Below are 6,000 nucleotides of genomic sequence, written 5' to 3'. Positions count from 1 at the left end.
TGCCAAGTACCCCGATGCTCTCGGGTATTAACACCCAGATAGCCCACGCTCTCAGGTGCCTGTCAGAATTTAGATCATCTCAAACGGATGTGATTTGAGTGAGATATGAGCAAAATACTATATACCAGTTGAATTTTGGCATCAGAAGTTCGATGCTTTCGATGTTTTTGATGTCGGCTCTCGATGCTTTCAGGCATTGACATGCAGATAGCCCTAGATCTCAGGGATTCATCAGAATTTAGATAGTCTTAAATAGATATGATTTGAGTGAGATATATGCACAATCCAAGATACAGGGTGAATGAGTCCCAAGTGTTGAGCGCCAAGTGCTCAGTTCTGAGTTCCGAGTGCCGAGTGCTGAGTGCCGAGTGCTGAGTGCCCCGATGCGTTCAGGCATTCAATCACTGTCAGGAGGTGTTCCCTCATCCACCTCAGTGCCATCAGTGTTGCAATCAAGCTTTCTGCCGTGTGCTGAGTGCCGAGTTCCGAGTTCCGAGTGCCCCGATGCTTTCGGGTATTGACACCCAGATAGCCGTCACTCTCAAGGGCCCGTCAGAATTTAGATCATCTCAAACGGATGTGATTTGAGTGAGATATGAACAGAATACTATATACCGGGTGAATGTTGGCATCAGAAGTTCAATGCTTTCGATGTTATTGATGTCGGGTCTCGATGCTTTCGGGCATTAACATGTAGATAGCCCTCGATCTCAGGGGTGTGGCAAAATTTAGATTGTCTGAAACAGATATAATTTGAGTGAGATATATGCAAATACCACACACTGACTACCGAGTGCTGAGTACCAAGTGCCAAGTGCCGAGTTCCGAGTTCCGAGTGCCCCGATGCTTTCGGGTAACACCCAGATAGCCCTCGTCCTCAGGGGCCTGTCAGAATTTAGATCATCTCAAACAGATGTGATTTGAGTGAGATATGAATAAAATACTATATACCAGGTGAATTTCAGCATTGGAAGTTTGATGCTTTCGATGTTTTTGATGTCGGGTCTTGATGCTTTCGGGCATTAACATGTAGATAGCCCTGATCTCAGGGGTGTGGCAGAATTCACATTGTCTCAAACGGATATAATTTGAGTGAGATATATGCAAAATACCACACACTGACTACCGAGTGCTGAGTGCCAAGTGCCAAGTGCCAGAACTGAGTTCTGAGTGCCGAGTGCCGAGTGCCGAGTGCCCCGATGCTTTCGGGTATTAACACCCAGATAGCCCTCACACTCAGGGGCCCATCAGAATTTAGATCATCTCAAACAGATGTGATTTGAGTGAGATATGAACAAAATTCTATATACCGGGTGAATTTCAAGTGAGATATATGCAAATACTATATATTGACTACTGAGTGCTGAGTACCAAGTGCTGAGTGCCAAGTGCAGAGTGCCCTGATGCTTTCGGGCATTAACACCCAGATAGCCCATGCTCTCAGGGGCCCATCAGAATTTAGATCATCTCAACAGATGTGATTTACTGAGTCCCAAGTGCTGAGTGCCGAGTCCCAAGTGCCGAGTGCCGAGTTCCGAGTTCCGAGTGCCCCGATGCTTTCGGGTATTAACACCCAGATAGCCCTCGTCCTCAGGGGCCTGTCAGAATTTAGATCATCTCAAACAGATGTGATTTGAGTGAGATATGAGCAAAATACTATATACCGGGTGAATTTCAGCATTGGAAGTTTGATGCTTTCGATGTTTTTCATGTGAGGTCTTGATGCTTTCGGGCATTAACATGTAGATAGCCCTCGATCTCAGGGGTGTGGCAAAATTTAGATTGTCTGAAACAGATATAATTTGAGTGAGATATATGCAAAATACCACACACTGACTACCGAGTGCTGAGTACCAAGTGCCAAGTGCAGAGAACCGAGTTCCGAGTTCCGAGTTCCGAGTGCCGAGTGCCGAGTGCCGAGTGACCCGATGCTTTCGGGTATTAAAAGCCCTCGCTCTCAGGGGCCCGTCAGAATTTAGATCATCTCAAATGGATGTGATTTGAGTGAGATATGAAATAAAATACTATATACCGGGTGAATTTTGTGCATCAGAAGTTCAATGCTTTCGATGTGTTTTGATGTCTGGTCTTGATGCTTTCGAGCATTAATATGTAGATAGCCCTTGATCTCAGGGGTGTGGCAGAACTCACATTGTCTCAAACAGATATAATTTGAGTGAGATATTTGCAAAATACTATGTATATACTGACTACCGAGTGCTGAGTGCCGAGTTCTGAGTTCTGAGTTCCGTGCTGAGTGCCGAGTCCCAAGTGCCGAGTGCCGAGTTCCGAGTTCCGAGTGCCCCGATGCTTTCGGGTATTAACACCCCAGATCACCCTCACTCTCAAGGGCCTGTCAGAATTTAGATCATCTCAAACGGATGTGATTTGAGCGAGATATGAACAAAATACTATATACCGGGTGAATTTTGGCATCAGAAGTTCGATGCTTTCGATGTTTTTGATGTCGGGTCTCAATGCTTTCGGGCATTAACATGTAGATAGCCCTCGATCTCAGGGTGTGGTAAAATTCAGATTGTCTGAACAGATATAATTTGAGTGAGATATATGCAAAATCCCATATACTGACTACCAAGTGCTGAGTACCAAGTGCCGTGTGCCGAGTGCCAAGTGCTTTCCGAGTGCTGAGTGTCCCGATGCTTTCGGGCATTACCACCCAGATAGCCCTTGCTCTCAGGGGTCCATCAGAATTTTGATTATCTCAAACAGATGTGATTTGAGTGAGATAGGAGCAAAATACTATATATCAGGTGAATTTCAGCATTGGAAGTTCAATGCTTTCAATGATTTTGATGTCGGGCCTCAATGCTTTCAGGCATTGATATGCAGATAGCCTTCACTCTCAGGGGTCCTTCAGAATTTGGATCATATTTTCGCATCAGGAGTTTGATGCTTTCAATGATTTCAATGTGAGGCCTAGATGACTGTGTTCATTGACATGTGGATAGCCCTTAATGTCAGGAGTTCACAGAATTCATATGGCCTCACATGGACATATGAGGTAATGTAGGACATTCTCAACACATCAGGAGACACATAAAAACACATCATAAGGCACTACATCATGTCTTCAATAGTCATACCTATGTGTAGTATGATAGTGTGATCTTTAATATACTGTTCAGGCTGACACTCATCAAGTATCACAGGTCTATTGTACAGACTTAGAATAAAATACAGTAGTCTTAACTTGATAGTCATTACACGATAGTCTTCACTTGATAGTCTAATATGATTGTTGATTACTACATAATACATAAGCTGTGAGGGTTAGGATTATTATGGAAGATATGACAGTCATGGTTATTAAGAAGCTTATATTATGCCTAGCAAGTTAAGACTATTGAGTTAAGACAATCATATCCTTAGTCTAGTAAGCACTGTCAAAGCTTGTGACCTTCTGGTAACCGTGTGGCAAAATCATATTTTGCTGATGTATATATCTTGTGATTGTAACTTTCTTGCACCAGTGCACAGTGATTGCCTTGAATTTCGAGTTTTTTTGTATTTAGAGATACATACCACTGACAGATACTGTTTCAGGGACTGGAACAGTACACTGGAAGCCAATCTATCATATTATACATAGGTGTGATCATAGCAAACCTGATGCAGTCCCTGATGATGTGTTTTTATGTTTCTCCTGATGTTTTAGAATTTTTCCCACACAAGGCTGACAACAAAAAACATTGAACCTGCGAAGCTCAGACACACCCAATAAATTGTATTTTGCTCATATCTCCCTCAAATCATGTCTGTTTGAGGCAAAATATGATCCCCAACATCCCTTCGATAGTATATGCAATATATAAGGATACTAGGACAACAGGATTTATTCCTGTTTGTGCTATGTGCTTACCCTTGGTGCAAGGCCTGACATCAAAATCACCTGATATATAATATTTTGCTCATATCTCACTCAAGTCTTATCCGTGTGAGACGATCTGAATTGTGACAGGCCCCTGAGATCAAGTTCTATCTGCTTGTGAATGCCTGAATGCATTGAGGCTAGACATTGCAAACATGGAAAGCATTGACCTTACAATGCTGAAATACACACAGTATATGGGATTTTGCTCATATCTCACTCAACTCTTATCCATTTGGGATGGGCTAAATTCTGCCAGACCCGTGAGATCTAGGGCTATCTGCATGTCAATGCCTGAAGGCATCGAGGCTTGATATCAATAACATCAAAAGCATCAAACTTCTGATGGTGAAATTCACTTGGTATATAGTATTTTGCTCATATCTCACTCAAATCACATCCGTTTAAGATGATCTAAATTCTGATGGGCCCCTGAGAGCGTGGGCTATCTGGATGTTAATACCCGAAGGCCTCGGGGCACTCGGCACTCGGAACTCGGCACTCGGAACTCGGCACTTGGCACTCGGAACTCGGAACTCAAAACTCAGCACTCAGCACTCGGTAGTCAGTATATACATAGTATGGTGCAAATATCTCACTCAAATTATATCTGTTTGAGACAATGTGAATTCTGCCACACCCCTGAGATTGAGGGCTATCTACATGTTCATGCCTGAAAGCATCAAGACCCGACATCAATAACATCGAAAGCATCGAACTTCTGATGCCAACATTCACCCGGCATATAGTATTCTGTTCATATCTCACTCAAATCACATCCGTTTGAGATGATCTCAATTCTGACGGGTCCCTGAGAGCGAGGGCTATCTGGGTGTTATAAATACCCGAAAGCAATCAGGGAACTCGGAACTCGGAACTCGGAACTCGGAACTCGGAACTCGGCACTCGGCACTCAGCACACAGCAGAAAGCTTGATTGCAACACTGAAGGCACTGAGGTGGATGAGGGAACACCTCCTGACAGTGATTGAATGCCTGAACGCATCAGGGCACTCAGCACTCGGCACTCGGCACTCGGAACTCAGAACTCAGAACTCAGCACTTGGCACTCAACACTCGGGACTCATTCACCCTGTATCTTGGATTGTGCATATATCTCACTCAAATCATATCTATTTCAGACTATCTAAATTCTGATGAATCCCTGAGATCTAGGGCTATCTGCATGTCAATGCCCGAAAGCATCAAGAGCCGACATTAAAAACATCGAAAGCATCGAACTTCTGATGCCAAAATTCACCCAGTATATAGTATTTTATTCATATCTCACTCAAATCACATCCATTTGAGATGATCTAAATTCTGACGGGTCCCTGAGAGCGTGGGCTATCTGGGTGTTAATACCCGAAAGCATCGGGGGTACTTGGCACTCGGAACTCGGAACTCGGAACTCGGAACTCGGCACTCAGCACTCGGCACTTGGTACTCAGCCCTCGGTAGTCAGTGTGTGGTATTCATTTGGCACTCAGAACTCGGCACTCAGCACTCGGTAGTCAGTATATACATAGTATTTTGCAAATATCTCACTCAAATTATATCCATTTGAGACAATGTGAATTCTGCCACACCCCTGAGATCAAGGGCTATCTACATGTTAATGCCCAAAAGCATCAAGACCCGACATCAAAAACATCGAAAGCATCAAACTTCTGATGCTGAAATTCACCCAGTATATAGTATTTTATTCATATCTCACTCAAATCACATCCGTTTGAGATGATCTAAATTCTGACGGGTCCCTGAGAGCGAGGGCTATCTGGGTGTCAATACCCGAAAGCATCGGGTCACTCGGCACTCGGCACTCGGAACTCGGAACTCGGAACTCGGTTCTTGGCACTTGGCACTTGGTACTTAGCACTCGGTAGTCAGTGTGTGGTAGTATTTTATTCATATCTCACTCAAATCACATCCGTTTGAGATGATCTAAATTCTGACGGGTCCCTGAGAGCGAGGGCTATCTGGATGGTAATACCCGAAAGCATCGGGGCACTCGGCACTCGGAACTCGGCACTCGGAACTCGGCACTCAGCACTCGGTAGTCAGTATATACATAGTATTTTGCAAATATCTCACTCAAATTATATCCGTTTG

This window comes from Suillus subalutaceus, assembly GCF_016647625.1.
Source record: "Suillus subalutaceus strain FC151 chromosome Unknown DFJ58scaffold_5, whole genome shotgun sequence".
NCBI lineage: Eukaryota > Fungi > Basidiomycota > Agaricomycetes > Boletales > Suillaceae > Suillus > Suillus subalutaceus.
Note: the sequence above shows the minus strand (reverse complement) of the source record.